We start from the raw sequence: 27116 nt of genomic DNA on the forward strand, positions 1-27116 counted from the left end.
ATGTAAAACAAAATTTAAGGAAGTTCTATTGTCATGGTTGAGATGTGAAGTGTCCCCCAAAAGCTCATGAGCAAGACAATGCAAGAATGTTCAGAAGTGAAATGATTAGATTATGAGAAATTTAACTTAATCAGTCAATTGATCCATTGATACAGATTAACTTGTTGGTAACTGTAGGCAGGTAAGGTGTGGCAGAAGGAGGTAGGTCACTGGAGGTGTCCCTGGTAAGAGAAGCTTTGAGTCTTGGTTGCCATGTCCCAAGATTCTTTCCTCTGCATGCCCTTCTGCCATAATGTTCTGCCTCACCTTGGGCCCAGAGCTATGAAGTCAGGCAACTGTGCATTAACCCTCTGCAACTGTGAGCCAAAATAAACTTTTCCTCCTCTAAATTGTTCTTGTCTTGTCTTTTGCTCATGGTGATGAAAACTATATTATCTTTGTAAAACAAACCCTGATTCAAAATAGTGAACTAATCTCAAACAGTTCCAGTCTCATTTCATTATCAAACATCTAAAAGTTCATGTGTGGGTTTATGATACTTAGACATCTCTTCCTTGAAACCCCATAAACTAATTGTTTAGGTGTCACTCTAGAATTATTATATCAGTGATCATCCATTGGAGTTTATATCAGGGTTATAATTAGCTATTCAGTGTCTAAAATTTTTATACCATCATCTTCACCATATTTTAACCATGTGTTATCCATAACAGTATCTAACCATGAGGAATTTAAATAGAAATAAAATAATCAAATTTTAGAATTCAGTTTCTCTATCCCATAAGTGATATTTCAATAGCTCAATAATGACACGTGGCTGTTGACTACATATTGGTCATCACAGATGCAGAACTTTTCTATTAAAGTTTTATTGTACAGCACTGTATATGTGATATTTCATCTTATTGTTAGCAAGAGGGACTTACCTACTTATTTATTCTCATATGATTTTACCCATAATTTTGTACAGCATATTTGTATTACAATATAATTGAATATTTTGCTTATAGGACAAAACATATGTATGTATTCAGTACAAGATTCACTGCAATTACCAGAAGAGAGAACTGAACCTTAATGCTTATAATGGTTTAGTAGCTTTTTGGGGGCAGTGGGGGTGGGTACAGGGGATTGAACCCAAAAGTGATTTACCACTGAGTTATATCCCCAGCACTTTTTATTTATTTATTTATTTATTTTTATTTTGAGATGGTCTCACTCATTTGCTTAGGTCCTTGCTAAATTGCTGAGGCTGGCCTTGCACTGGTGGCCTTCCTAATTTAGCCTCCCAAGTGGCTGGGATTAGAGGCTTATGCTACAATTTCCAGCTGTCTATTATATTTTTTAAGATATCACCTATAATACTTTTAAAAATATCACCTATAAAAAGTTTATAAATATATTTCAAATGTTGGCAATGCCCTTAAAAATGCTTTTCTCTGCATCTATTATAAATATATTCAATTATTTGTGTTAATATGGGATTTAGATTCAGATATAAATGTATTTGAGTCCCAGTATACACTAACTGCTGGTGGTATGCTTGGGAGCAAGACACCAAACTTCTTTGATATATAGTTCATCTTCTTAAACAGACCTGCTGTCATTATATAAAGTGAAATTTGTGAGGGGCTTGGCAGAAACTATTACCCAGGGCAAACCAAAGCCCTTCTCCAAAGTGACATAGAAAAAAAATATATAATACATTGTGGGAAGCCATTCTCACACGTGATTGGGCACCTCCCTGATTGGGTGTGAGGCGTTCTGGCTAAACTGTGTGGGAACTAATCCCCACCCTTTCTAGGTGTGAGAGCCCATCCATCCATGTGGGGGTGTGACTGACCATTGACCCTGAGACCAATCACTGACCCTGACCTTGGAATGCTGTCCCCCTCGACCTTCATTGGATGGAGTTTTCCCCTGAATTTCTTGTTCCCCAATAAAAGGCCATTCTCTGGCGTGCTCTCTCTCTCTCTCTCCTGCTAGTCCTGAGTAAGCCTCCCTGCCCCACTGGGTGGCTGGAGGCAGGAGCCAGAGGGAGGGCCGTCTCAGACCTGGTCAAAGAAAATGGTAAATTGAGTTTGTGTGTTTATTTTGATCTCACTAGTTAACTTCTATGCTACGAACCTCTAGTATGAAGCTAGCGTGCTGGTCACGTGGTTGAATACATATAATAATTCATATTATAATATATAACTTAATATATTATAATATATAATATAATAATATATTATATATAATAAGTTGAGTGATATTTAAATGAGCTCAATGTCTGTTGTTTTATTTGCTTCTGCTTCATAATTCAGATTGGTGGTAGTTGTATGTCTCTTCCAAAGGCCACAGGTACTGTTGGGTGGCCTCTCTTAGACTACCTCTATTTTTAGCCTCTAGAAACCCCTCTCTAGCTTTATCTCCTTAGTCCCAGGGGTGGGCAGTATTTTCCTACTGTTGCTAGCACCATCTGTACCATCCCATTATCCTGCACACACCTTAGTAAATTTCCCCTTCATTACTCTCATCATTTACTCATTTCATTTCAGCATGCTGTGCATTTCCTGCTGATCCACTGATAGATACAAATACAGAGATCATGATATATCTGCTATAAATCAACAATATTTTTATCACTATATATTACTTAATGGGGTCAAAATATGGCTTGAAATTAACAAAACTTAATTAATTTTTTGCTCTCTATCTAAAAACATATAGCTAGAATAGTTTTCATTGTACATTGATACTAAAATACTTGCTACATAATAGCATTAATTCTTAATCTTTCCCATTCAAGGCAAAATAAATTGTTTTTAAAAATTACTGGGCTGGGGCTGAGGATATAACTCAATTGGTAGAGTGCTTGCCTTGCATGCACAAGGCCCTGGGTTCTAATCCCCAGCACCACACACACACACACACAAAAAAAAAAAAAAAAAAAAAAAACTAGAGTAAAAAATTACTGGGCTGGGGCTGTTACTCAGTGGTAGAGTTCTTCTCTAGCATATATATAAGGCCCTGGTTTCCATTCCCAGAACTTCAAAGCAAAAAAGCAAAAATATTTCTTCAAAAAGAGAATTTCCTTTATATTCTACAAGGATTATTTTGTTTTTTATACCATGAAAAATCAGTACATTTTTTTGTATTGATGGGCCATGTCAACTAGAAAACAAGGAAAACCTCAAATTTATGCACAAAAAGTTTTAATTGAAGCAATATACAAAACATCTTAAATTGTATACTAGCTCTAATATTCAATAAATAATATATTACTATAGGTAATAATTATTTGAAAAATCCATATTATACAAGAATTTTGGCTTGGATGTTGACCTAGGGACACTGAAGAGATGCTAGTCCAATCCAAACAGTTGCTGCTGGTTTTAAATATAATATTCTTACAAGAGCATACCAACTCAATATTACTTCTACAGTAAAAGCATGTGATAAAAATATTATGGATCAATTTAAGTGAAAATCAAATTTCAAAATGCAAACTTAAAGAAAAAATTACTAATTCTGTTAAAGAAAAATTATTTAAGGAAAAGATGTTTTTGCCATGAGTGGGTTTTTCTCGATTTTAAAATTGTACTTAAAATTTTTCCTTTAAATGCCACATATTTCTATGCTGAAAAGGAAAACCATGAGTAATAAACAAAAATCAACAACTTAGATTTTTTAACAGAATTGTACATATGAACTATATCATATAAATTATAATAAAATACACATTTGGACAGAATATCTTTGAAAAATCTACCTATATAAATACTTTCAAGTTAAATTTACTGCATTTAAATCTCATCAACTGCTAGGAAATATGTGTATAAAAACAACAACAGTAATCCTTGTATATAGTGGTCAGTGTATGGTAACTACAAAGCAGGAAGTAAAGAAACAGAGAGGGTATTTTGTAGCACTGTGATAATATGAGACCAGAAGAGTGATGAGTACCACTTTTGAAATTCTTACATTGAAAGTCCTGTGTTAGATATTGTATGGGTTATCTGTTCATTTGTTTGTCTTTATATTTAAATAAAAGCACATCCTTAGATATATTAAAGAGGCAACTGTGTTGTTAATGCCTTATCAAAGCAAAGGAAATATAATGTTTGAATCAGATCTGAATTTAAGCCTGGATTACAGATAACTATAAATTTTTAGCAACTATAAAATCTTGTATAAATTACTTACTTTCTGAATCTATGAATCTATACTGATAAATGAGATTAAGGAAAATAACTTTGTGTGGCTTTTGGGATATTCTAATATGATGGTGTGTGTTAAATGCAGAGTGCCTGATATATTATAACTAATAAATGTTTAATCTCATTTCTGAAATGTGGATTTAAATGATAAATACGATGAAATGACATTTCCTTTTTCTTTATTTTTTCTGTTTTTGGTTATATTCACAAGCTAGTTCTTTTCTCTATTTAAATAAGACTTTTTTTTAATGGCTCAATTTTTTTTTAAACACAATGCCTTTATCTTTATGTGGTGCTGAGGATCAAACCCAAGTCCTGCCCATGCTAGGTGAGCGCTCTAATGCTGAGCCACAATCCCAGCCCCTAAATAAGGCTTTTAAAAATTAATTATTTATATTTATATTATATATATTTTGACTGATACATAAAAAATTATACATGTTTGTGGAGTACCATATGATGTTTTGATACATGTATACCTTGTATAATGATCAAGTCAGAGTAATCATACATATCTCCTCATTTATCATTTCTTTATGGTAAAAACACTCAAAATCTAGATTTTTGATATATACAGTACATAATTATTATCTATAGTCACTCTTCCATGCAAAAGTAAAACAGAAATTTAACTGTAACTTAAGTGTTCATTGACCAACCTTTCCTCATCTATCCCTTCCTTCTATTCTATGGGGCCTCTGGTAACCACTATTCTTTTACAACTTTTTTGTACTGGAGATTGAATTGAGGGCATTTTACCAGTAATCTACATCCCTAGTCCTTTTATTCTTTTTTTTTTTTTTTCATTTTGAGACAGAGTCTCACTAAGTTCCTGAAGCTGACTTCAAACTTGCAATCCTCCCGCCTCAGCCTCCCAAGTCATTGGGATTATAGGCTTGAGCCATGGCACCTGGCTTTTCTCAACTTCTTAGAGATTACATTTTTGATTCTACATATCAGTGAGATCATATGATTCTTGTTTTTCTGTGCCTGGTATATTTCATTTAGCATAATCATCTCCAATTCTGTCCATGTTGTCATAAATAACAAGATGGTATTTCTTTTTTTTTTTGCCATCCTGCCCAAGCTTGTGTTTTTTAGCTCCACACTACTCATATTATCAAGCATATAAACAAATAACAAATGACATGAAACAGGAAAAATATAGGAAAAATGTAAGGGCTTCCTTTGCTTTTTGGAAAACAGCTGGGAAACAATAGAACATTATTTTTAAAAACGTGAAAAAAATTTTTCATAGTAGCTAATATCCATCCACCTTAGGCGTTATGATACATTTCTTTTTTGTAACCTTAATACGGCCCATATTTTCACTCTTTATAAAAATCAATTCTATTAGAAACAGTTTTTTAACCACACTAACCTTTAAATTGGATCACTAAAGAATGTTGTATACATCAATTTCTAAGCTCTTAGAACATTCTGCACAATAGATTTTAATCACTGGAATGAATAATTGCTCTGAAAAGCAGCACTGCCTCAACCTGGTATGATTTGGTAGACAATATTCCTGTTTTCCAGTAAAAAGAAGATTTCATGAACACAAACTCTGGATTCCCTATGATTTCATCAATCAAGAGACCATTTCTGAGCAGCTTCTGAGCAAATATTTCTTACAAAGTTGATCACAGATCTGGGGTCTTCACTCCTCATAATGGCACTGCCAGACACAATCATGTTAGCTCCTGCCTTTGCACATTTATGGACAGTGTCAGGACCTACTCCACCATCTACCTCTATATGCAAAGATGGAAACTGGGTCCTCAACCAATGAACCTTTGGCATCATATCTTCCATGAATTTCTGCCCTCCAATCCCAGGTTCCACTGTCATAACCAAGGCCATATCTATTTGATTAGCCCATGGTGCCAAATACTCAACTGTAGTTCCTGGTTTGATGGCAAGGCAAACCTTCATCCCATTTTCCTGGATGTCTTTAATCAAAGCCCCTGGGTTCTCAGTGGCCTCGAGATGAAAGGTGTATTGATTGGCTTTACCCACTGTTCTGGCTTGGACATCATCCTGTGCATGTCAAAGAAAGGGTTCTGGCCTAGCTGCTTTCGGAGGCTTTCTACCACAGGGTGACCAAAGGTGATGCTGGGAACAAAATGCCCATCCATTATATCCAGGTGCAGATAATCTGCCCCAGAGATTAGCATCCGGAGGCACTCAGCCCCTAAATTGGCTAGGTGGCTGTTGAGAATGGACAGGCCAATCTTGCAGCCCAACGCCATGGTCCTGGCTCCGTAGTACTAGTTACCCCACTGGTATTCCTTTTTATAAACTTATTTATTTTTTAAAATTGCCCAAATTAAGACAATTGAAGATATTTCAGATAAATTTAATTTTCCATCATTTTGGTACTCAAATATCATTTTACTTTGACTACACTTCTAAATTTCCCATGTTCATTCCTAACTATTTAAAGTTGAGCTTAGAAGATCAAATTCAAGCTTGAATTCAAGTCCAATCTTCCTAAACTTTTTGAAAAAAATAAACATCCTTCTATAAATTCATGTGACTTCATAGGCTATTTCTAAGTACCATATTTAATTTAGTTTAAGATTTTTATTTGTTACAATAGGCATTCTTCTCAATGAAATAAAAGTACATTCCCTCTAATATTTTTTTCATGGTTCTAAATTTTATTTGCTAAAATAATGATATTTTTAATATACCTTTCAGAAATTGTGGTGTCTTAATAGTATAATAGTATACTGTTCATTTTTTTTCTATGAAAAAAAAAAATCTTCCCAATACAGGCTATAACTCCAGAAGCCACTTACTTTTCTCCTAATATTCTACTTTAAAACTCAGGTGTTATACTTCACTGAGTATAATGTGTTAGATTTCTCAAAATTAAAGACAATGTTATTTGTAAAAGTTCTAATTGCTTGCACAGTTAAAATTTTTCTCATCATGTAACCTCTCAAATATTCTCTGTTCAAATAACTTCTTAGAAATGGAGATTTTTCTTTTCTTTTTTAAAATATTTTTTAGTTGTTGATAGACCTTTATTTATGTAGAGATTTTGTTTTCTAAAGGACAGCATTACCTTTAATGCTAGGGTTAAGTCTTCCTAAAGAGAGAGAACAAATAATGATAGTAACAGTGATTCACTTCAGTCAATGTGTATTTTTTCAACAAAAATATTTCCATCTGTTGCCACAGTTGGTATATACTGTTTCAGGTCCACAGTCTAGTCAGTCTAATCTGAGTTCATTAAATACTTATTGAATCATACATAAATCAGTGGGCTTTCTACATTTTAAATTATATGTATATCTTGAAGGAAAACTCAACCAGTTAATTAAATGAACATTTCTTATTGATTAGAAAAACCTGCCTCCTGTTTTATTGGCCCAAATTACATCCCATGTCTATACTTAAGCCCCAAATTGTCAAAGGGCATGAAAGCACATAAATGTGTTAAATGAAGTATGATTCCCTTCTGTGACAAGGGATAGGCTTCTTTCTCCTCTAAAGACTACTGTCAACTGTGTGAATAGATATCTGAACAAAACCAGAGTTCTATTGGGATGCACACAGGCTGGAATTCAACTGTTGGGTGGGTGACTATTGTTATCTATTATAACTTGATGCACAATAGAAAATACTGTAATAATAATTGCAAAGTCATTTTTCTAGCATCATGGGACCTAATATAACTGGAATTCCTAGGCATTTGGGAAATTAAATTAATTCTATTTTAAGTTAAATTTTAGTTTTAGCATGTTTTAACGTATTTCCATAACTGATTGATTATAAAAGTACAATTACTTATGCTTTGTGTTTTGGGGCCATCATGTATAAAAATTTAAACTCAAAAATACAAGAAATCACTAAAGCATTTTTTCAGAAAATTTGATTCCACAGTCAAACTTCTATAATACAAGTTTCCTAAAAGCATTGCTAAATAAAAATACTGAAAATCTAAAGTACCAAGTCAGTATATCTTTAAATATTTTTTTTTTCCTAAGAGCAGAATGGTAGCTGAAATTAAGTGATCCTGATGATTAATTATATCCTCAGGGGAGCAATATAAATGAGGGTAATTTAAAAGTAGAATATCAATAATTTTTAGCAAAGGAAGAATTGATAGTGCTCATTAAGAGTTTTATATAATTTCTTGAATCATGATTACACTATTGATTTTCTTAACAGTCTCTTTTCAAAGGTGCACTTCCTCCTAGGATCTGGTCATACTGTGTAAATTCTAAATGAGTTAGCCCACTTAAATAAGTTTTGTTTACAATTTTTATTCTTTACCACAGAATGAAATGCTAATGGTATTTTAAGGTAATTATGTACAGTGTTTATTTTCAGTACAGAAACTCTTATGCATAGATGTGGAGCCATTCTTAATTCAATCACAAAGGTCCAAATAAGAAAAGAGGTTGTACAAAACTGTATAGAATTCACACCTAAGAAAATATCAGTCATAATCTAAAATGATGTTTATTCCCAAAACAATGTAAAAGCTTTTAAGATAATCCCATTGACTCTGGAGACTGAGGCAGGAGGATTGCAAGCTCAAAGCCAGCCTCGGCAACTTAGTGAGACTCTGTCTCAAAATAAAAATAAAAAATAAAAAGGGCTGGGGTTGTAGCTCAGTGGTTTAGCAGCACTGGGTTCAATCCTGATATGTATAAACAAACAAACAAACAAATAAATAAAAGAAGAAGAAGATAGGCACCAGAATCCACTTTTTTAACCTTAAATATGAATCCCCTTCTAATTGTCAGAATTAAATGTAAATAAAATGACCAAGGTAATTTATTTCCCCTTCCTTCCTAACCAAAATGAACAGTAACTAAAAATTATTTTAAAGAACTGTCCATAGTTCCAAGTATAACATTTAAAAATGTCTATTTTAATAGAAGGAAGTTTGTAATCTTATATCTGTAGTGCTCAGCAAATTGTATGTAGTAAGTGCTTATTAAATATTTATTCTATGAAATATTTTCACTAACTTATTCTCCAGTAATCTTCTAAAGCTATAATGCAGATATTCACAAGAGCTCTTCAGAATCTAAGTCATCATATTCTTCTTTCCCTTATTATTATTCTCATAACGTTTAGACTCCTCCAGTGTCTTCATTTAGCTTTCCCTGCACCATCAAGTGCTATTCCAGATATTTTCCCCTCTTAACTTCCAATAGAGACTTTAGTTGGTTATCAGATCCTATTAGAGCTGACAGGCATTAAAAATGTAAAATTATCAAGTTACTTGAGGCCATGAAATTGAGGAAGAAATACAGATTTCCAGAGAGTTTGCTATTTTCTGTGTGGTCATGTTTTCAGTCCACATCCTGTCACGCTATGGCAGTTTCCCATTTACTGCAGTGAGTGGCTAAAAGGTTTTGTGGTAGATGTCACAGCACAAGCAGGAATTAACTCAATATACATCAAAAGGAAAGCTTTCAAAAGGAAGTTTAAGCATCATAAATGCCAAGGAGGCAGGAATAAATACCAATTGCTGTCAAAATACATTTTTTAATAAAATTTAATAGAAAGGCAGCAGGAGATGTGAAACAGATAGTATAGGGGAGTAGAAATACTAAATTTAAATCAGCATTTTTTTAAATTTAGAAATTCATAAACTCCAACCCACAGAACTGTTACTTGAATAAGTATAATTTCCATGGTAATGATTATTTAAAACCCCACACTGAGTATAAATTTATGGATGGTGATTCATATGCAAAATAACAACTTGCATTTATAGCAGAAATGAGATCAAAGCAATGGAATATATACTATGTTAAAAAGGAATTAAGTATAGTGGAGAAGAGTTAAGTTCTTAAAGATTCATTCATTCTTTCCTTCACTCATTCAGTAAATACTACAATTATTGTGTTCATGCCATAATTCTAGGGTGTTTATTAATTAATGATGACATTGAATTAAATACATACAAATTTCACAGTGAATTTTTGATATGAAAATGTTTTTTCCTTAAATCAAATTAACCTGCCATTTAACCAAGTTCCATTTTTAATTCATAGAAGATTATGAATTTTAAAAATTGTTGATAAGAAAGTAAAGGAAATAAGCCAAGTTGATTTATTAAGGAGCAACATTATGTTAGATGTTGTGTGAATAATATATTGTTTACCAAAAATAAAACTAAAAAGTTTCCTTTTCTTTCTTTCTTTCTTTTTTTTTCTTTTTATTGGGGGGGGGGGCTGTGCTGAGGATTGTATGCAGGCCTCATGCATGCTAGGCAAATGAGACATCATGGAGCTATATCCCTAGGCCAAAACATTTTTCATTAATAAACATAAATAATTAAAATGAAAAAAATTCTAAGCACCAATTACACATTTTAGTACAATTAATTTCCACATTAACATTTACATTGTTTTTTTTTTTTTTTTTAAATTGGGCATTAAACCCAAGGATGCTAAACCACTGAACTACATCTCCAGCATTTTTTATTTTTATTTTTTAATTTTAAGACAGGGTCTCGCTAAATTGCTGAGGCTGGCTTTGAATTTGTGATCCTCCTGCCTCAGCCTCCCAAGCTGCTGGGATTACAGTCAAATACCACCGCATCTACCAATTTTTAGAATATTTTTTTGGTCTATCCTTATAGATGAGAAAAACTGAGGCTCAGATAAGTTAATAATTCATATAGGATTGCATAGTTAAGAAGTCATTTAAACCTAAGTCCCTTCAATTTTAAATTTGATACCATTAAATGAAAATTATATTTTAGATAACATCAAATTTATTTATATAAAATTTCATTATGTAGATATATATCCAGTGTGTATGATTAATTATAGAACCAAAACTAATTATGGCCTGTTTAACCACATTGTAATGTGCTATATATTTTGATTTGGAATATTTCATCTTGGAATATTAAGTTGCTTATATCGATCAGTTTTCAAAATATGTCATGCTTAGTTTTTGAAAATTACAGGCAAGTATTTAGATACAAATGCAATTTTAATATGATTAACTAATGTCCATTCAAGTCTCTGGAGGTTCTTGTTTGAAATCAAGGCCAGTAATAACCTTAACAAATTTTTTGAAGTGTTGTTTAAAATGTGAACCCTCTTGCTTAACAAGGAATTCAAGCAAATTTGTCAAGATAAAGAGAACAGTTTAAATAGACTATATTAGTCCATTAGTGTAGCTTTCAGTTTTGTTTGTTTTTTTAGTTTCTTGAAATCATAACTGCTTCTCTGGATGACTTTCATTATAATCTGAATTGTCACGTCGACATTTCTCCCAGAAAAGCCAGATAAATCATAAAGTTAGAAAACTTGAGCTTGGCAAATAAAGCTGCCTTTGACCATTATAACTGAACAGCAACCCTGTGGGGGTTTAAAAAAATTATTCCAGTTATGTGTTTCAGTCTCTTGAGATTTAGCAGTAGCCAATTATGGCCCTCAGGCCAGAAAAGTGACTAATCATTGTCCGAAAACATGATAAAGTAGAAAGGTGAAACAAATTCATTTCTCCCTCTTACAGGTAGATGTTTATTGAAATAATGAGAGATTTAAAAAGCTGATGTGGAGCTTTGATCTCCTTTTTGATTAATTTTGCCTCTTGTCTACAATGTTACTCTTTATAAAATAATGATTTGTTAATACTAAAAGACAAAGAATAGTTTCTACTTACTTGCGATTAATAAAAAAAATGGTAAATGGAAGTTTGCACATAAACCAATGGAAACAGAATAGGATCCACATCAATAGTGAAGAAAGAGGAATTTTTAACATTGCTGCGCTAAGATGCTCTTTTTCTGACCCTGTACGCTCTCCTCAGGTGACTTTGCACCTACTTTTCTCTTTTTAAAATGCCTTCTCTCACATATTGCCACTAGTAAAACAATCACTCCTGCTTTCAAGACCAAGCCAAAAATTGCCTTACCAGTCCTCCCAGCTGGGACAGTCATGCCTGACTTCACAGCATATGGTACAAGCCTCAATTATTCTTTTGTACCAAGGTATTATATATATTTGACTCTAAACATGGGGCCTTTAACTATTTGTGCTGTGGATCCCTTTAGCATCTGGTGAAACATATGGAAATATTTTCAGGATGTTTTAAAATGTGTGAAATGAAAATAAAAACCATATAGGTATACAAAGGAATTAATTATGCTACAATATAAATAGCAAATATTAAATATAGAAATATTCTATGCAATTATTAATGCACTTGATGCAGATATGATAATTAATACAAATTCAAAGTATTGGTTAGTATATTAACCACCAGTATAAATTAGTATGTGATTTTTCAACATATCCACAACTAGGATTTGATATAAAAACATTAGTGATAAATTTGAATTTATTGCTATTAATATAATGTATTACCTATCACCATAATTGGAAGTGCTAAATTTTAGTTAAGATTAGTAAAAATAAAGATGCAAATGTTTTGCTATACTGGCTCATGGATTCCAAATTAGCAACACTGCATTTTGAGTGAATGGCAAAAAGGGCAGATGATTTGCTCATCTCTTATGTCTTTAGGGAAGAATGAAATCATTGGCACAATCCAAGTTTGTTGAATAGAAGCTGTATTGTATACTGAAAGTTCATATGTCAATTTTATAACTGTCATATTTACATTACAAAACATGCTGAAATTTTATATTTCTTAAAGTTAATTATTTAAATTAACACTTTAATCAAAATATTTATTAAAATTAAAATGTAAATATTACTTCTCAGTGGTTATCATATATATACATATATATATATATATATATACATATATATATATATTCTTTTTCTTAGACACAAAAGCTTAAAAATTAGATTTAAAAGGCAACTGTAAATGAGCAATCTGTAATTGGTATATTTTTCTCCTTCCTCCCAAACCAGTAGACAACCTTGAAGATGACAATGCTGCTGATAAGGTTCTTAAATTCAATATCAGTTCCCAGGAAGCATAAAGCTCTAACCATAGAAACTAGCCAGTCACTATAGTACAACATATTCTGAAGAATGACACAGGAGGAATATCAATAATTTCAGCTGCTCAAATGGAAGGTTCTGACATCAACAATATTAAGTGACACATTGAAGGGCATTACTCTGTTTAATAGTGAAGGTGAGAAAAAAAGTTCTCAGTTTCCCAACTCTTGGATTTTTATTTATTATATAAAAACTATGGCTGGGTGTAGCTCAGTGGTAGTGCCCTGGGTTCAAGCCACAGAAGAAGATAAAAAAGAAAGAAAGAAAACAAGGAAAGCAGAAAAGAAATGAGGAAGAAAACTTTCCAACTTTTATGGGACAATATGAGCCTATCATTTGAGTGTCTCCTTACAGCCTGATGCTTGATGTCATATAAACCAATAATCTATGATAAATTTTTTCATCTGTCAACCATTTTATTTTTAGTATAATATTCAATATAGATATACATGACTTGCTATGCTCTTCAATTTGATAAAATTAGAAGATGAATTAAACAATAATTTCCCTTAATGTGTATTAAATAATTCCAAAAAACACAATTATGTATATTAGTATGAAAAGGAATTATACATTTTTTTGGTACTGGGGATTGAACCCAGGGGTCTCAAACACTGAGCCACATCCCCAGCCCTTTTTATTTTTTTATGTTGAGACAGAGTCTTGCTAAGTTGCTTAGGCCTCACCAAGTGGCTGTGGCTGGCCTTGAACCAGCAATCCTCCTGCCTTAGCCTCCTGAGCTGCTGGGATTACATGTATGCCCACCATGCCTTGCTATATAAATATCTTGACCATTTGCCAAATAGATATAGAACATATATATTGTGTGTATTCTATATAATAAGTATATGGTACAATAATCACTTTACATCATTATGAAATTAAAATGAGTCTATTTTCATCTTTCCTATCCAGAACTTTCTAAATTCAAAAATTTCAAAGAGATTTTATAATGCTATGATGCTGCTTATGAACATTAAAGTCTTTAATAGACACTTGCATGAAAAAAGAAAATGAGCTTTTTCAGTAACAGTAACAAATTTACAGTATAAGTACACTTGCTGATTCCCCTTTGAGTTAAAAAATAAGATTTTGGTAATATATGGCTTTGGATCCTTAGAGTTTAACTTGATCATAGATCATAATTATCTACATTACTATCCTAATAATGTGGTTCCTTCTTATAAGAATATATTCACTACAAGAAATTAGTCCATTGCATGGCTCCAATAGAACACTAACTTTTTGATATTCAAAAGTGAGAATATTAATTGCATCCAAAAAAGAAATATGTGGGATAATGTCCACATCATGGCTAATAATTATTGTGGATCTCAGAATTAGAGTGCTCACAACGTATTAATTGGGAAAAATTCTTTTAAATGTGATAATGTCATCTTTTTAAATCTTTGAATACAGTTGAACTCAATAAATTTCAAATGAGAAAAGAAACATTAGGTTTGTTTTCTTTCTGGCTCTAGTAAATAAGAATGACAATTGCAAAGCAGGTATTCCAAAATATGAAACAAAATTATCATTCTTGCCAAAAAAAAATCTTCTAGCATCTGTTGCAACACAGAGCCATTATAATGCAATTAGACAGACTAAGGACCAGATGCTAAGGAAGCAAAATATAAAAGATGAAGCATGGTATTATTTTGGTTAATGAATTTAATTCCAAATGTTACAGAAGTGACTCACGGACTTTCTTTTTTCCCCAAAAGATCAGTGTCACATGTAATCTAATGGGAAAAGTAGATTCTCTCTCATAATATATTAGATATTTTAAAATGACTAAACTATCACACGGGTAGATGAATAATTCATTAATGGTGAAAATATTTAAATCTGCACCTCAAACCAGTAAGAGTTGGGTTGTTTTGTAAATGTGTATTTTGTAATATAATCCTAGGAAAAATGATTAAAAAATATAGTATAAAAATATTTAAAATAAAATATTTCTCTCTAGTAGTCTCAAACTGGATTTAATGTATAATGAGAATATATGCTAACATATACTGAAAATACAAATTTAAATTCTACTCCAAAAAATATATAGGTAAGAGTAAAAATACTTTATTAGGTCCACAGCCCAAGTACTGGTTATTTTGAAAATAAAATTCTGTTGTACAATAAGGTTGTTAAAATGAAAGTCCAAGAGCAGAATGGAAATGAGAGAAGAAAAATGAGTGAAATAAGAACCTGCTAATTCAGATTTATTTTAAAAACTGAAAATAAATAAAATATAGAAGACTATTTTACGCAAACAAAAATATTATTTTCTATACATGTGTAATGATAGCTTCTCTCAAGAAGTCGAATCTGTGTTTCATTAATAATGCTTAACACTTTTGTAGTTTACTATACCATAGCATAGCTTCAGTATTCCTGGATTGCAATTCCCAGGATAATTATCAGAACAAAGGAGGCAGATTGATTGGTATTTAGCTAAATTTGTCAGCCCAAATCACAAATTTTGTTTGTTTGTTTGTTTTTTGTTTGTTTGTTTTCTTTCTTTCTTTCTTTTCTTTTCTTTTCTTTTTTTTTTTTTTTTTTTTGGTATCAGGGATTGAACCCAGGGGCATTGTACCAATGAGCCATACCCCTAGCCATTTTTATGTTTTATTTTGAGAGAGGTTTTGCTAAGTTGCTTAGGGCCTCCTTAAATTGCTGAGGCTGGCTTTGAACTTGTGATTCTCCTGCCTCAGCCTCCTGAGCCTTTGGGATTGCTGTCAGCAATCATAAAGTTCTTTAAGGACTTTCTCTTTTAAACATAGTCACTTCAGGTCATTGTTAATGTTTATAACAAGGCAATCAACTTTATTTAGATATTCAGGAACTGTTCCTTTCATCGTATAACCTTTTTTTTTTTAATTAAGGATGAGCATTGAAAATATGCAGGACAGTACAACTTCTATATTCATTATGAGTATGATAAAAACAAGCCTTTTTCTCATTCACATAAATATGTATTGAATGAATTGGCAAAATATCTATAAACAAAACCATATTATTTTCAGCAATAACAACTAATCCTTTAGTTTTAGTTTTTCTCCTGAGATATTCATGCAACATATATTTAACTTCTTCTCAAGTTAAGTGACAGAAAGCTAGAACAGATTGTGCAATAGTAAAAGCAAGATTGACACAAATGTCCACTATAGACAAGGGGACAGAATATTTAATACATACAGGCAACAATGTAATATATAGGGATCTCTTAAACAAAAGCATTATAGTAAATACATGGTAACAAAAGGTAACCTTTCTATTAAGCCAATATTAGGTAGTGTTTAAAAATATATTATTTTAGGGTCAACTGTTTTGTAAACAAAGAATTAAAAACATGGAGAATACCTAGTGAGTTATTTAAAAAGGAGTATAAAACATAGCAACTGCTTTCAAGAATGTTAAAAAAACGGTTGTGGAATCAAAAATAATCTGCAGAAATAATTAGCAAGTAATTAATTTGAATAGTGGGTATAAATGATAATATGGAACAAAAGTTAATAGAACAAAGTGAGGCCTAGAACAGTTAGTGATACTTGAATTGGATTTTTAAGATGGGGGCAATTTATTAGCAAAATTTGATGGCAGGAGAAAATTCCAGAAAATGGGAATGAGCATAACAAAGCAAGAATAGTGAATAATGAACTGGCTTCCATAGGAAAGAGAATATTTTATACTGTGTATATATAGATGAGACAACACAACTCAAACCCTAAAAATTGCACAGTCAATGCAGTTTTCTGAGAAGATTCACATTGCTCTCCACTCTACTAAAAAGTTCTAGAAATTCTATTAGATTTAAAAATTACACAACTGATCTGCCAAAAGCCTACAGTCATGAATTTTGGTTAGATAGTTATTACACTGTTATTATAGCTTAATATAGCCAATCTATTATGCATGTGTGTGCATATGTGTGTATATTTCAAAACATCATGGTATACACAATAAATTATACAATTTTATCTGTTGTTTTAAAAATAAAATATTTTTTAAAAAGTAAATCATATGATCCACACATGATGATGATGATGATGCATGCATATCTATAGTCTCAACTACTCGGGATAATGAGGCAGGAAGATAAACTCCTGGCCCAGGAGATACAGGCCAGCCATGTCAATATAGAGATTCAAAATAAAAATACTCATACTATTTTTTAGAATATTTTTTAGTTGTTGAGGAAATTTATTTTAATTGATTAATTTATATGTTGTGCTGAGAATCAAGCCCAGTGCCTCATGCATGCTAGGCAAGTGCTCTACCACTGAGATACAACCACAGCTCATATTCATACTATTCTAAGAAGTTGAGCTCAGAGAAGCAGACAGTAGAGTACTAGTAGCCAAGGCCTAACAATTGGGAGAAATAGGATAATACTGGTCAATTTATACAAACTTTCAGTTATAAAATTAATAAATTCTGGCATCTAATATATAGCATGGTATTTGGACTTAATAAGTCTATACTGTGTACTTGAAATTTGCTAAGAGAGATCTTAAGTGTTTTTACCACAAAAATATAATGGTAACTATGTAAAGTGACAGATAATGTTAATTAAGTTGATACTAGTAATAATTTTACAATGTATATGTATATTAAATAATCACATGGTATACTTTGAATATATGTAATTTTATTTATCTATTATATTTCAATGAAGCTGGTATAAAGTAAGTCAGAGTTCTTATCACATTTTACTGCTATAGCACTTACATATTTTATCTCATTCACCCCTCAAAATACTGAACCTGAAAAGTAATGTTCTCACATATGAAAACTGAGGCCTATTGTGTAAGAATACCTGTCAATGTCACATAACAAGCATTTGGAGTTGGAACTTCTCCCATGTGTCCTGATTACAAACAATTACCTACTTCTATAATTTCCTTGGGTCATTGAAAATCTGAAGCTTTTATCATGAACATGTCTAGACTATCTAGATGCACTCACTAATCAAATATGAAAAGAAAATTTGTTTTAAAATGTCATCTCAACTTGAAATCTGCACATAAAATAACCTTTGTTCCAAGATAGACTATGGGACAAAACAGAAGCAGAAAAACTGAAACAGGCTTACCACTGGAGAGCTGAGTACTCTTGAATTTAGACAATCCAGGTCATTAGTCATAGAATCCTAAGGGGAAAAAGCATGTCTGGTTCCACACTAGTAAAGCCAGAAGCTCTCTAATTTGCATCCCTTACTTGGCTGAGGATATCAGATGTGTTCAGGTTGAACAAGTTCAAGACTCTTGCTTGAGTAATTTTAAGGAACGTAACACATTCTGAATAGTAATTGGCTATTTAATAATCTTGTTTGCAGCGCCAATATAAGCTAGCTTCACTCTTATGCACAGAATAGGACCAACTGCCTTACTCAGTGCTAGGACAAGAAATCTTCATCTGCATATAAGCTTTAAAGTCAACCTGATGTAAAATCCCGAAATACATTTTGAAAATGAATGGATTAGTGATAAAATTAATGAGAAAACTAAAGTCTCTGAAATGAAATATTTTTGGCATGTGATAACCTGATATGCTGCCCTCAAAAGTCCCTTGCAATTAGGTTTGCTGAGCCATCACAGCATAGCTTTTCTTGCATTATGGGTATTATATTAACCAAACCAACTTGTCTATTAGTCGTTGTCTCACATCACTTTTCAACACTAACTTTTACTCCTTTTAGGCCAATCTATTCATAGTTGACTTTTCTCAATGTGCTGCTCCACTATCTTATATAGGCTCCCCAGTACAACTACTGCTATTGCCAACTACAATTCCCTCATCTATTAAAATGTTCTTCAACATTGGCCTCATTTTCTAAGACTTTACATACTCTCCACTGTTTGATATCTAGCCTAGCTTGATTCCAATTGACTTATTAGAGTGTTACATACAAAGAACAGCACCTTAGACTTTACTTACTTAAACTTTGTGTTTAAGTAAACACATACACATATATTCATTATATATATGTAGTTACACATACAGATTTGCCATTATCCTTCAAATAGTATTTATCAAAATACTGGAATTGACAAATGCTTCTCCAATACCCAATGCAGAATTATAACTACTACTGTTTCTCTCCAAAGGTCTACTTACTCTTTGCTAGGAAAACATCAAATATAATTTTAAAAGTTCACTGTGGATTCTCTGTGGACAGTGAAAAGAAGGGAATAAAAGCACAAGTGGCAAAGATGAGTTAGGAGGGGACTACTGCTAGTGGCTATACTTTAAGGGTAACATAAATTAAGGGTAACTTATTTTAAGGGTAACTTAAATTGGAATGAAACCAAAAGGTATGTATGGTATATTTCCACTTTTTCAGCTGTTCCGTGAACCTATTATTCACATATTGGAATATCTGGCATATTTCATATGGTAGCTCTTCCAAACCTTCCTACAGTTTTTCAGGTTCACTAATTGCTTCCTTCCTTTCTACCTCCCACCCTGTATTTATTAAACAGAGCAACATCCCTCCCTCACTATCCCTTCCTTCCTCTAACATCTTATGCGCCTTTGCCCTGTCTTATTAAGTGTGCACAACAACTTCTCTAACCTTCTGAGTTACTTTAGATTCTCTCCAAACACACACCAGGATTTGGAATTCAGGTACTTCTTCTGGCAAATGATTTTAGAAAGTACAAAAAAGGAGAGAAAGTGAGATTAGGAAATTGGAGAAGACAATACAGGATGTGTTAACACACACATTGCTACTGGGGACAATTGGAGCTCAATCACTTTTGTGAATCTTGAGAGGCTGTGAAGAATTGTCTACCAGAGGATGAGGTGACTTAGTGCTTGCTCTATGACTCCCATTTCCTGGTCATTAAAGGTCACTTCTATTGGCATTAAAGACTGCTCTCTCCAGGTTCATTCCTTTTTGCAGGAGAAGCTCTGTATCCTACAATAAGTCTTCAGGCAAAGCAGTTGAGTAAGACATAAGAACTCTGGAGACAAGTATGTCAGAATTTGCAGCAAACTCAGGTGGGAAAGGAGATATTGGGAAGAGCATCAGCAATGCCTTCTTCATCTTCTTTATTCTTTAGAACCTATTTATTTCTCTGCTCCAATGAAACACTTCTTAAAGGAATTACTGTTAGACACCATATAAGTCACTTTATACATTCTTCAGTTAAAAACTGTTATTTAAAGATTGGAAAATAAGGCTCCTAAATTCTTCAGTTGATTTTGGGAATGCTATTTGTAAATTTTTTTTGTCCATAAAAATATATAAGCGGGGCTGGGGATGTGGTTCAAGCGGTAATGTGCTTGCCTGGCATGCGTGGGGCGCTGGGTTCAATCCTCAGCACCACATAAAAATAAAATAATGATGCTGTGTCCACCAAAAACTGAAAAATAAATATTAAAAAGTTCTCTCTCTCTCTTCTGTCTCTCTCTAAAAATATATAAGCAAGTTTTATATATTTTATATTGATTAATAATATTAAAACATATTGTAATACCTTGACACTACATTGCCATTTATCAACATGTAACCTTTTAATGCTTACCAAAGATTAAAATCTACCAATGTCCATTGAACTCTATACCTCTATTCAATTTATCATTTTTTTATAATTTGCAGGCTTTTAATAGGCTGATTAGAAACCCCTGAACCACAAAAGCTATTTATATTTCAAAATACTCTTTAGGGAATTTCTTTTTACATGTGCTACAAATGGCCTTCAGTCAAAGCACATTTTTTATGTTGTTTTGTGGTTGTTTAAAAGCAATAAAAATATTTTTGGAGTCCTGTAAATCTCCAAGGTAAGTGTTTAAAAATTGTGCTTGTAGGAATCTGTCAGTATTTTAGTAAATATTATCTGAAGAACAACTATAAGCAAATTTGAACAGCAGGCTAGTTTGCACAGAAATTATTTTATTCATTGGAATGTCTTCACATGTGGTATACATTATTTTTGGTTTGCCTCCATTTATGATTAACAATTGTGACTTCAAAGTATATAATTTGTTGAATAAATGGTAGTATCTATAGTAATGGACCAATGTATATAATTCAACTTAATTCATATTTATATATAAAGGAAGGTATACATATGTCAAAATTTCACCATACTGGACCCCATAAATTTGTATAATTATTATATATCAATTTAAAGACTAAAAACAATACACTTCAAAATTTGTTTCAATGAATTAATCTAAAGCATCTAGCTAAAATAGAAAAAAATCATTATTTTTAATTATATTACAAAACTTCTCCTCATTGCTCTTTATTCAAAGGACTTTGGTAGAAGTCACTGGTGCTCATTTATATTGCAAGGAGATTTTTCTAGATTTCCATATAATTTAGTAATAATTTCCATACCCCTAGTCACTTTTCATTATGCAGACATAGTCTCTTAACTTTCAAAAATAAAATCTTTACATAATATATTTTCAGAATGACTTGAGTTTAATTAAAAAGAACTTTCCGACAGGTTCTTGGATTGAGTTTTGAATGTGTAGTTAAGCAAAGCAGAAACTTATCTCTGCTTTTGGCAACTTTAAAGCTGACTAGGAAGGTACTAAACAGGCAGGGACTTCCCTGAACATTTTCATTTCTTTCCCTCTCCATCTCTCAACCAATATTCACAACATTTACCCAAAGACAGAGACTAAGTTTTGACTGGTTGGAAAAAAATCCATATATTTAAGGTTCTTCTTTTCTCTAGCTCTCATTTCAATTTCAAGTGCTGTCTCAATATTTTATATATATATATATATATATATATACACATACATACATACAGCATGTGTGTCTGTGTGTGTGTGTGTCTGTGTGTGTCTGTGTGTGCCTGTGTGTATGTGACTGAAGAGATATGATTTTGGCCTGACCATAAAGAATCATAAAACTGAAAAGGCGAATAGATGATTCTATCCAGAAAGTCTCAAGTGAGTTGGTAAAAGAAATCTAATAATTAAATTAAAATAAGCAAAATCCAAAAATGCCTTTTGTTCTAATATTCAATTAATACTCTAATAACTATCAGAATAAAATGTCATAGATAATATTAATTTTGATCAAAACAGATGATACTAAAAATTAAAATAAAAATACTCACACTTTTTTCCTGGGTAAATTTACCTGTAGGATTCATTCATTCATTCATTCATTTAGCTAATCAATTGAATTCTTATTACCTACTACATAGGTATTAACTGCTAAAGTTTTGATGATGAAATTCAAGGGACATAAGAAAGCTAATAAAGTATTAGTCTTTTTTCTCAAATATATAGCCACAAACATCATTAAGAGTGGTTTAATTTTCATAAGTAAAACCATAATTCATTATTAGAAATGCTACCTGGGTTAGTCAAATTGATGAGTTTCTTTAGTTATGAAAAGGAATGTAAAAAATAAACTGATAAGTGAGCCAGGCAAAAATAAATAATTTGATAGAGTATTTAAAGATCAGATGTATGGTGCATTTGCTTTCTGCATATCACCCCCCATTTCGTATAATTGGAATAGTATCTGAATGAAAATAACATAAAAATGTCAGCATGGCACTGATTGTTTCAGAAGCATGTGACAAGCAAGACTGGACAAAAGAAAATACACTATGAAACTGAAATAAAGGAATATATATCTCCCTAATTAAGAAAGGAAATAGAGAAAATCATTATAATAAAAATTTCTACCCCCTTAAAGATGTGCCTACCCCAAACCTCAGTTATGAATATCTAGATTAAATGCCATTAAAAATCAATTATCCATTTCATACATTTAATCTAATGTTGTACTCCATTAGAATATATCAAAAACATAAATTTTACTGAAAGAAATGGACCATAGCGAATGAACATATAACTTTAAAACAACAGAGTTTACAATTTTTGAATTCTTTACTTTAGTTATTAATATTAAAAAGATATACTTCAATTTTTAGGTATTACAGTTAAGTAAAATATCCTATCTTTTCATGGTTTAAGTTTCCGAACTCTTCCTTCAGTAAATAAGTTAGAAAACATCATTTTTACTGACCAAAAAAGGGAGACTTTGATATATAGTATAGATTCAAGTATTTATAACACATGGGTCATGCTTTCATTTGGTTAAAAATGTCATAGACAAAAATCCTTACTTATACAGAAATATCAAAGAATAAGAATGAAAACAGAAATTAAAAATTGAATCTTTATGTATTTGAGAAGTAGTGACCAAATGTTTACTTCCCTTAACACTAGTTTAGTACTAATTTTCCTGCTAAGTAATTTAAGTCATTATTTCTAATTTCCATTGAAAAACAATTTACTAAATAGGCACTCATTATTTTTTACAATATTTTAATATTTTAATAATCATTAATAGAATACATGCCTGAATTTTGTGAGAATAGGTATTTATTTTCTTGTAGAGTGGGAAATTTCTCTGTGTAAAGAGAACACAGGTAACAAGACTAAGAATGCTTATTTTGTGTTCTTAATATTAAGAGCATATATTTTCTGTTCTTAGACCATCACCAACATCAGCATTTCCTGAGAAACTTATTAGAAATGCAAATGTTTGGGCCTCTCACTAAGAATGAATCAGAAATTCTGGGGGCAGAGCCCAGGAAGCTCTTGTTTTGTAAAGCCCTCCACTGTGATTCTGATGCCCACAGAATGGTGAGATCCACCACTGTAGTGTATCTTCTTCCAGAGTTTGTGTGAAGAATAAATGAAAAAACTTATGGCATAGGGCTTTGAGGAAAACAGTTTAAAAATAAATAAAGAAAGAACTATATAAGCATAATTTATTAAGTAGGCCAACAATTGTTTTTAACTTATTTTTCTGTCTATTTCCTCCTTGGTTTGTACATGCTTTTGGAGATAATCTCAGCAATGTCAGCAAGCTTGGTGGCATAGTTCAAGCTGTGAGGGTTCAATAAATAGGTCGGTAAACATTGCAAATCAACACAGCTTTTGATGAAATGTCAAGCAAGACAGAGCTTAGCTATATTCAGCTCAGCTTGAACTCATAAACCATTAACTGGCCTCTGTACTTCCAGGACAATCTGTCTGATAAATAAAACACAAATATAAAAATTTAAAAAAAACCTTTAGAATGAGATTAGTAAAAGGCAATCTATAAGTGAGAAATGGCAACCACTTAGTCCAGAGGAAATGAGAGACAAGACTTATAAAATGGGTAACTTTTCTTACAAATCAAGTTATGGGGAATCTTGACATCTAAATAGGTTTTATTTTTAACTTTACACTGCCTTTCCCTCTACTAGATGTTTTATAATTTAAATAGGCATATTTTACCTCAACTCTTTTAGCTCATCCTCCCTTAAAACAATACCAAAAAAAACCCCTAACATTTCACAATTATATAAAATAGAAAAACTTGCCTAAATCAGAATCTACTTGAATTTCAACAAAAGTATTACAATTTTGAAATAAATGTACTTAGTATATATAGATTGTATGTTTATATGTACTAACAAAAAATCAATGTTAATTTAGAGTTTTAGGATATCCTATAATAAAAAATACAAAAATAACATGATTAATCACTATACCTCTTTACTTTATTTAAAAGCTATCAGTTAACAAAGAATGTTTAGACTCTAAAACTATTCTAAAACCTAATTCAGATAATTAGGCAACCTGGAATATGCCTGTAATATGTGGCCCAGTTTGTTTCTTAATAAGTTGTGCTTGTCTGAACATGTCTAAATTACTATTTATAACAATATTATTTTCTTTTACTTTGGAAAAAAAATTGTAACCTACATATGTGTGTGTTTGTGTGTGTATATATATACACACATAAACATATATATGTTTATGTAGATATATATGTATCCATTTGTATACATATATATAAAACAGGTTTTTTCTATCCATAAGAGAAAAACTCCTCACTTTAGTTTTCTAATGAGTTTATGGATATATTCCATGTCCTTAGAAATTTACTTTGAAGAATATTATTTTTTATTGACTAAGGTCTTGATCATCAATTTTTAAAATATCTTCATATAAGAAACAATTTTCGATTCCTAAAGACAAAGTTCATAAAAGCCATAACCCAAAAAGGAGAATTTGTGTTCCTTCTCTTATCACTGATTAATATTATCCTATAGGTCATTGATGTCAAAACCCTTCCCTTCCTTCCTAATAATAAAAGCCCAAATTTAACTTTTAGAGAAAGACTTATGGAAAAGGAGCAATTTAAATATATCCTAGAGGTTGCAAATTGACCAAAAGAGTCACCTTTAGGGAAGCCTGCTTCCGAATGCTTGTGGCATTTATCATTCTTCTGAATGGCTGTTGCATTATCTGCAGCTTTTACTCACCAGATGAGACCTCAGACATTTCAAATTCTGCGGAGGCTGGCTACACCTTCATAGGAAAGCTTTTTGCTGATTTCCCTGTTGGTACTTTTCTCTTACACATTCTATGGGGTATGATAAACCTGGAGGTAGAGTCATAGCCTAGCACAGATAAAGCAGGTACATAATCTTTGACCAGCCTCACAAAAGCAGACAAACACACAATCTTTTTGCACCTGTTTCTTCCACTCTGGTTGTTGTGAATAGTGAGGTGTTCTTCACAGATTCAGCTTCACAGAGAGCATTTTGCAAACACTCCCCTCTCACAGCAATGGTTTCTTCCCTCACAGGCTCAATCTACCTGATTACGTTCCCTTCTAATCAGTAACCTCAGTTCCTCTAGTAATAACTGTGCCGTCTGCTTTATATAGGATTTCTCTGAGACTGAAGCATAACTGGAGAGGAGAATTACAGGAGCTGATTATTATAAGGACACCTGTATTTTTGTCTAGTCTTCATGTGAACTCGACGGTGCACTTATTTATGCAAACTGATTTTAGTGAAAGAGAAGCAGAGAAGAGGAAGCACAAAGAAAAAACTGGACCCATAAAGTTGTACACCTGTGTAATGTAGGAGAAAAAAACTCTAAAAATGTCCAGCACAGCGCCAAATATATTTGAACTTCCTATGAAAATATAAAAAGTGCTTGATATTCAAATATCTTCCTCCAGATATACCTCTGAAAATCTATTCTAAAATCTGAAATACAATGTGAGCTACCATGCAAAAGTTAATTCTTAAAGCAAATGAAGATTATTTAAGATTGAAGCTTAAATCCATCCATATAAACCCTATATTTTTTAAAGAAAAGGAATAATCTGTGTAACTTACTCAAAATTATTTTGAAGTTAAACCTTGAATCATGATTCTTTAAAATACAGAATTGTGCCAAGCTTGTGTAATGACTGTTTACCCAGAGCATAAGTTTGAAGTGGATTTTCAGATTAAAAATAAAACTCTTAAGTATGTCAATCCCTATCTGATCAAAGCATACAAACTAAATTTTTTCCAGTGCTTCATTAACGATATCCCCAAGTAGAGCTGTCATTCTCTCTGTTTTCTTTAAAGAACAAGTTGTTAAAGTGATTGAAGTCCATATAAAGAATCTTGGAGTTATAGAGTTGTCTTTTTCATCTTGGTAGACTCAGTGCCTGACACTGGACTTGGCAAAAAGTAAGTGCTCAATATTTATTTATTCAATGCAACAAAAATCATACAATACAAAATGTCATTATCATCGCCACTGATATTAAAAAAAAACAAGTTCAGTATTCCTTTAGTTTTATATAAACCATAGTTTTCTACAGTTTTTAAAGTACTTTAAATCATATTGTTCTCTTTAATACACACTATTTGGGAATTATAAACATATCCTCAGCTGGAAGTAAGCTAAAATGTGCCTTATTTTTTTTTTCCTTTCTGCTTTTCCTACTCTAAACTTCCAGATGCAGAAATTTCATTTGGAGAGAACACGAGATTTTGGTAGGGAAAAGCTCATTAATCTTAACATATCCCCCTGCCTACAAAGAGTACTGCATTCAAATTACAGAAGAACTAAAGAAACCTTGTAGCATGAGTATATAATTAGCAGTGCTGCTAAGTGAATGGAAATG

The 27116-nt window shown here is 32.0% G+C and overlaps 1 protein-coding gene and 1 pseudogene across 7 annotated transcripts in view; both read right to left on the reverse strand.

Moving 5' to 3' along the window:
* Positions 1 to 27116, reverse strand: part of DMD (dystrophin) — a gene marked incomplete at its 3' end in the record, with an annotated part of 2539585 nt that overhangs the window by 1968656 nt on the left and 543813 nt on the right. The window lies entirely within an intron of this gene.
* LOC308639875 (ribulose-phosphate 3-epimerase-like) lies at positions 4791 to 6454 on the reverse strand (annotated as a pseudogene). The gene has a single exon. The product of its transcript is annotated as a ribulose-phosphate 3-epimerase-like (transcript).

This window comes from Spermophilus citellus (assembly GCF_964194105.1).
Source record: "Spermophilus citellus genome assembly, chromosome: X".
NCBI classification, from domain to species: domain Eukaryota; kingdom Metazoa; phylum Chordata; class Mammalia; order Rodentia; family Sciuridae; genus Spermophilus; species Spermophilus citellus.